We start from the raw sequence: 7,716 nt of genomic DNA, 5'->3' as shown, positions 1-7,716 counted from the left end.
TGTTCCTCCAATGCCTTCCGCTGTTGCTCCTCCTGTGCTCTTTGCTGTTGTTCCTCCAATTCCCTTTTCTGCCTATCTTCCAGTTCCTTCTTTGCTTTCTCTTCTTCTTCTCTTTTCCTCTGTTCTTCTAACTCCTTTTGCTTTCTTTGCTCTTGTTCAATTTGTGCTTTTTGCTGCCTTTCTATCTGCTCTCTTCTTTGCTTCTCTGCTTGCAGCTTGTTTTGCCTTTCCTCCTGTTGTCTATCATATTCTTTAGTTGTAACAGGAGATAGGTGTATTTGCTGCTGACCAGACTCGCTTGAGGAAGATGTTGGGGTTGTGGATAATAAATCTAGAGGCAAAGTTTGCAACCTTTGCTTTCTAAGTTTATTAAATTCAGTTAACTCCACATCTTCATATCTCAGTGAAGCGAGTTGTCTGACTTGGCTTATTGAATCGGCACTCATGAACAGGTCGTCAAACTGGTCTTCTTGATGAACAACCTTTGACAGCTTGGCCTGTTCCAAGGCAATGAAAGCAGTCTTTTTTGGATCATAAAGTCTGTTTGGAATAGAAGCCAGGGATATCAATTAGAGTTTTGCTGCTTCCTTTTCTGCATGTTTATAATTCAGCAGCGTATAAACTCCAATTCTTAAAGGAAAAGAGGGCCATCCTCTCTTCTTCTCCTCCTTGAGAGTTTGTGTGACACTCTCAGACATAATCTGGTAGGAGATTTCCCGGGCTAACAGTTTATCTGGGACGTACAGGGGGAGGACATGTGGCCTAGCCTTGCTTCCAAAAACTCTAATATAGGTAAAATGCTCTTCGCCGAACCAATGGGCTACGGCTGGGAGATCAAAAGAAGCTTCATAGGAAATTCTAGGGATAGGTCTGTCAAAAATAGAATAGTGAACGGGAACCATAAAACCATTGCAAATTTGATACAGATGGTCTTTGTGGGAGGGTTTCCACAATTTCCGATGGTACAAGTGAATGGGTGTTGGGTCATGGGTTGTCCATCTCCAACCAAGGACAGGAAACTCAGAATTAAAACAAAGGGTATCCATAATGTAAGCAGAGTAATAGAAGGGTGGGATTTTTCTCTCAGTGACTCTGGTTTTGGCCCTAAACTCACGAATAGCTATGACCAATTTATCAGACAAAATAGTGGCCCAATCCATGATTATACTATTGACGGCCGCTTCCATTAAAGGAACCATATCAATATGAATATTTGCAGAGTCATGAAATCCCCACAATCTACACATCATAATCCCGGCGTAGCAATAAGGTGAAGCCAAAGAAGCATTGGAGTACTTACCCGACATATCATGCTTGTGTTTAGTTGGATTCTGTCTCCACTCTCGGAGAGGTTCGGATGGCGATTCATTCTCCTTCGCGAATTTCTCCAAAAAGGCTCTATTATAGACTAGCTCGGGTTGAGGCAAATGATACATCCGTCTCAAGTCATCAGGCTTGAAGGAACCAAAAATCCTTCCATCCTTAGTATGGAAGGTTCTATCAGTGAGAGTAATTTCTTCAATTGCCCAACGTACCACATCAGTATAAGGCAAGACTTGTTCTCTGGCTGCTATTCTGTGCAGAAAGGAGTCAGCCAAATCTTTAAGAGTTGCCTCAGACTTTCTTAGTTCTTCCACACTAGCCTCCGTTACTGTCTTTTCTGGTTGTTCTGCTTCTAGCAAATTGTATGTACCTTGCCATGTAGTACCAGGAAGACCAGTGCATGTAGTATCTGAGATTAAGCCTTTCTTTGAAACCATAGCAGCTTGGCCTGAGACAGGTGTCGGAGTAGAACCTGCCACCTTTTTGAACTTCTTTCCCATCATATTCAGACTTCTCTCGGTTGAATTCTACACAAATGCAAGAGAAATCGTAACAAAGAAATAACAATGACGATCCATAACGGGATAGATATATAACTTGAAGCGTGGTGAGATTAATTCTAAAAGTGGCTACGGATCTAATGATTTGAGAGGGCACCGCAGATGCAATGATGGTGATTTTACGGCCTGCAGCTCCATAAATGACCATTACTTAAGTTATTAAACCGAATGACCCCTTAAAGCGTGCAATAGATTTCTTCAAAGGTCTAATCGCAATTGCTCGTTAATTCGAAGGGGCAAAGCTTTAAATACGCATGCATTACCTTATCCCTTTACTTAACGGCATTTTGAAATTTGTGCTTTTGTCAAATTGGATTTAAATATAACTTTAATGCTTTGAAATAATCACCCTTTTATTTTTTTAGGAGTTCTGGTCATCATTAAGCGTCATCGCATCGCATCGGGAGTGTGAGTGACATTATCATTTGGGAGAGATCTTGGCGAATGCCGATTGCGACATTGTATCATATTAGCGCGCGAACATAATCCCTAAATGCATATCAATTGATTTACCGACTACCGATAGCGATATCACATCGCATCGGGAAAAAGATCTGAACGTCTTATGAAGATGTATGGGATTCGGCCGACTACCGATAGCGATATCGCATCGGGGAAAAGATGTGTGCTTTTTCTGTGTGTACATTGGCTATCGCCGATGGCCGATAGCGATATCGCATCGGAAAGAACCAAGGTAGCAAACGGTCTTGCGATTGCCTTTTCGGACTTAACCAAAAATTGCTTATTATTTGTTCAAAAAGGCTTTTGTTAACAAATTCATTTGATTATCATACCTTTTTCGAACAAATTCATTAATGCCAATTAAATTTTTTAAAAGGGACCCATTTCATATGTTAATTATTTGTGATAAAAATATTATGAAATGGGGGGTTGTTGTAGGGCACAACAGAACATCGAGGATGAAAACCACTTCCTCTTAGAGTGCCCCGCATACAACCACATTAGATCTTAGTTTCATAATCTTTGTCGCAATACTGACCTTCCTAGCCTTTTACGATGTCAAAATTATAGTGAGCTAGGGAGGCTTCTCTCCAAGATTTTTGAGCATAGGAATAAAATCTTAAATCAAACTAAATAATTTGTTTCTTTAGGTCCGATAGAGCAAAGTTTGGTCTGAGTGAACCATCACCATCATCATCACCTTCTAAAATCAAAGAAATAACCTATAACAACAAGGTTTGCTTGAGGTTGTTTTGAAAAGTGAATAGTTCGCTTGAGGTTGTTTTGAAAAGTGAATAGTTCAAAAGAAAAGAATATATAGAGAAAGGGAAACTAAATTCACCCGCTTTCCTGGAAAAGCTTGGGGCTCGTGTTGGGCGTTTCTTATGTGGAGAAGCAAGCAACATCAGAGTCCTCACTCTCATCCTGTGGAGAACTTCACCATTATAGATTTTCAAATGAAACCAAATATAAATAATTCAGAACGTTCAAAACTATATCAATTTTATGGATTCTTGGGTAGCTTCAGATATTGATTTTGAACTGTGGAAGTGGCAATTCTATGCTCACTTTGGCAACCAAGTTCTCACTTTGGCAGCGGCCACTTACTGATGAATGGTGGCTGCAGATGAGGCACAAAATCAAAATTCAAAAGTAACCAACTAGAAAAGACTGAGAAACTACAAAGCCAGCGAAGAAATCCCAACTGTCTAAAAAACTCCCGCACAGCCAGTGGGAACACAGACGCCATTGGAGACCAACTCTGAGTAATAATAGCAACAAGGGGCAGCTTGTAACAGTGTTTGATGGAGACAAGGACACAGGCATGTCCCTTGAAGCTTCAGCTCCTCAACCCACAACTGACTGTAAATTGGAAGGAAAATGCCTGGATATTAAGCAGAAGTTTCCTGGTTATGATGGATGCAGCAGTTTCAGGCTCGATTCATACGGTGGCAAGAGTATCAACAGTTACTAGGAGTATTCAAACACTTTGACCGCCATATTTTCGAGATTTCAGAGGAAGGTTCCTTCTATTAATACAAAAAGTGAAGTCTCTCGGTCAAACCCCACGTCCAAATCCATGAAAGCGTTGACTTTAATTAAAATGTTTTCGTATTTCCAAATTCCGACTTTCACATATACGTTTTTCTGGCGTTGTCTACAGACGCCACAAATTTACCTTATGCTCATTTTTGGTTGGAATTTGGTAAAATATTTCAAAAAATCAGAATGATGGAGTTTTTGAATAGTTTTTTTTAATGGTGTAAATGGTTTCAGCACCATCAAAAACCTCTAAAACACCCGAAATCTTAAAGTTTGACCACTGTAACCTAAATTTTCAAACATTTCTACCAGATTTTGTCGTATTTTTATCTAAATTTCCATTATTTTCGTGGCTAATTTGTATGCTCTTTAGACTAGGCTTGCTTTTCTTTTAAGAGTTGTCTTTAGTGAATTTTTTGGAAGCTTTTCAGACTGGTTTTCCCAGTGTAATTTCTCTAAAATCAGAAAAATTATTGAAATCACAAGCATATGGGTAACCCCTACACAATAAAAGTGCCCTAAGAATTTTTTAGGGTGTTGAATCCATATATACAGTCAAAATTCCATTTTAAATAACACAAATCAAAATTTTCTGCCAAATTCCAACACCAAAAAATCCAAAAAACCACACTTAAAACAACTCTTTTTTTAAATTTTTTTAACACCCGTCTTGGGAATTAAAAAAAAATTAAATACATATTACTTACTTTAATAACATGCTAATTCAAAAAATTTAAATACATTAATTGTACAACTATGGAAAATATTTTCCAATGTATTTGACGGCCAGTACCGTGACGGACAATTTGGCCGTCAAATTCCATGAATGCTGAGCAGAATGGCGTCGAGGTGGAGGTCTGTGGTCGATATTCAAAGGGCCTGGGCCCACCCTGCTGAAGACGTTAAACACGTGTATGAAAAACACTAGGCAAATCAAAGGAGTAGAGGGAATTATTTTGGAGAATATTAACACACGCGGTGTTGAATGACGTCATGCGCAGGACGTCGGGCAAAAAGCTCGCAGGATCACTCGATCCTTGCGGCAAATTGCTTTACATAAAAGAGAGAATCATGAAAAGGGCGAAAAAAAAGGATACGATGGTGGCAATGATGAATATGATGTGGACATTAGGGATGAATTACAGGTTCTAAAATTATGTGTTTAGTTTGCAAGACTTTCGAGCATGTTTTGGATATTTAAATAATGATTATGGGAAAATGTATGTGCACAACGTTTTTTTTAGTTTTTTTTTATTATTTTTTAATATTTTAATTATAATTGGAGTTGTTTTCAGTGTGTTTTTTTTAATTTTTGGTGGAAAAATTTAAGGTGAAATTTTGATTTGTGTTATTTAAAGTAGTTTTTTTATTGTACACGTTTGTGATTTCAATAAATTATTGTCTGATTTTAGAGAATTAGACCGGAAAAACTTCCAAAGAGTCCCACCTATGTTCAAATCTACGACTGCATCCCGACTGAGCTACGATATCATTTGATGACGGGAGCCGCCCTAGAGGCCACAGACTAGCTACGACTCCCCAACTAGACCCCCTTGCTCCCCACCTAGAGTTTCATTCTTGAACAACAACAACATCACCTCGAGACCTAGCCCGGGGGGGTAGCACTTTCTAGCTTTGCCACAACAATTAGGCACGAGGAGAGGGGACAGGACTTCATTGTGGAGTGAAAAAGGGACCTACAGAACCGGAGAGGAGGGATTCCCCTAGATATACCACCAACCACCCATAATCGACCAAGACCGACCACAAACCACAGATAAAACGAGAACCAACGCCAAGATCCCCACCACCCTGAATTTGCCACCCAAGAATAGCCATATCGGGCCAGAGGGGATAGAGGCCCATGGAGAGAGGGTTGAGCAGAAAGAAGCAAGCACCTGAGACGAGTTTGAAAGAGAATAGGAATCCAGGACCCGAGACGAAGCAGAACAACGAGGGGAGATCTAAGACCAAATTCCCCAATAAAAAAGAGCCAGAATGCGAGGAAGCCCAGAGATCATCGACACCCTAAACCCAGATTCACCGCCCCAAGAATAACAACACAACTTACATGCCCAGAATTGCGAAGGCAAGAATCATAGATTCGGCACTAGTCAATCCAAAAATATCCCCAAAGCGTTGAAGGCGAAGAACAAGGGGAGCAGATGGAAATTAAGAAGGGAGTCGACCAAAACCAACGAAGGAGTGTCCACCAAAGAGACCTAAAGAAGGAAATTTTCTTGGGTAGTTAGAACAAGCGAGAGGGCGACGGTCGGGGCATGCCTATGGCGAACCAAACATACCACCACCCTAGAGCAGACGTCGAGGAGGATGTGAGCAGGGAGAGAGGCGTAAGATACAGAAGATCATTTCGCAACCGGGGGGAATTATCACCAATGGGATATAGCCAAAGGAGGAATGGTGTCATCACGTCAGAGAAAATACAGACCAGAGGGACCGAAATGTTTGCACATGCAAACGTATGCCTATTTAATATGGCGTGGTGGAGTGGCTACTGCCATGCCGTCCCCTGCCTTAAATTCTTTACACTTGGCATCCGTCACGTGATGGGTGGCTAACCTTTTCAACACCCCCATCTAGGAGGCCCTTTCTCTATCAATGATGTGGCTGAGCTCGTCCATTGTCGATGAGTGATGTGGAGGCGGTTAGTTAAAGAGAATATCTTGGTTGTTGTGATCGTAACCCAAGTTAGATAACTTGTCAACTGATTGGTTTCCTTGCCTCCTGATGTGTTTCATGATTAGGTAGTCAAAGGAGGGTAAATAGGCATGAATCCATTCACAAATGTATTCTAGACGTCAACTCTTTATTCTTGAGTGGAATAGGGTCTGAGTGGAACACTGCTTTATTCCTGGCTTTCCATAGGTTCCATAAAGTAAATCCCTGGGATAGGTGGTAAGGTATGTTGACTATGGGATTTTGGAACAGGCTCCGTCGCCATAGCTCTAGAGATTCCTTTAGGTTGTTGGTTGATCGATCCTAAGCACCAAAAAGATTTTCAACAAGCTTCCAAATCTCTACCACTACCGAGCAGAAGTTCAAGAGATGATTTTTCATCTCTTCTTCTGTCATACAGAGGGTTCAACGATATGGACCTTTGAATCCTTTCTTTCTGATCTTGTTCCAAGTTAGGAGCTTGCCATGTGCAATCAACCAAAGGAAGAATGCAACTTTAGGCCAAATCCTTGACTACCAAATTTGTTTCCACAGAGGATCAGGGACAGGCATGTCATTGGTAGAGAGAATGGTGTAGGTTTCCTTTAGAGAAAAAATGCCAATAGATCGGTAGCCCCATAGAAGTTTATCTGGTTCATCAAAGGATAAAATGCGCTGTTGTTGAAGACAGTGGAATAGCTCGTCCTAAGGGAGGGGAGGATCGTGGTTGGGCCAATGAGCCGACGTTTTCCATTCCCTCCATTTGGAGGAGGGGTTGGGAACAATCCAAAAGTCTCTGACATAAACCGCCCATATATTGGTAGAAAAGGCTTGAATTTCCCTGAGATTTTCTAGAAGCACCAACTTGGGATATTAAATCCTTGCTTCCTCCAAAAAAATATCTCTGCCTCTGTTCCAAACATCCCAACATCCATGTGTTTGGATTAGATGCATGCTTTCCTTGGGCAAGGTCCAAATGGAAGATCCCGTTGGTAAGGATTGAGGATCCGACAGAGGATCCTGAATACAGTATTGACCATATTTGTAAGCCCACAACATTTTCCATTTTTCTTATCCTCCTTGGAGCCATTGCCACCAGATCTTAGTTCCAAGCACCTGAGATAAAGCCTAATATATTTCAAGCCTATACCTC

The sequence above is a fragment of the Pinus tabuliformis genome, chromosome 4_1, assembly GCF_031772625.1.
Source record: "Pinus tabuliformis cultivar Carrire ecotype Pingquan chromosome 4_1, CPIR1, whole genome shotgun sequence".
Taxonomy (NCBI): Eukaryota; Viridiplantae; Streptophyta; class Pinopsida; order Pinales; family Pinaceae; genus Pinus; species Pinus tabuliformis.
Note: the sequence above shows the minus strand (reverse complement) of the source record.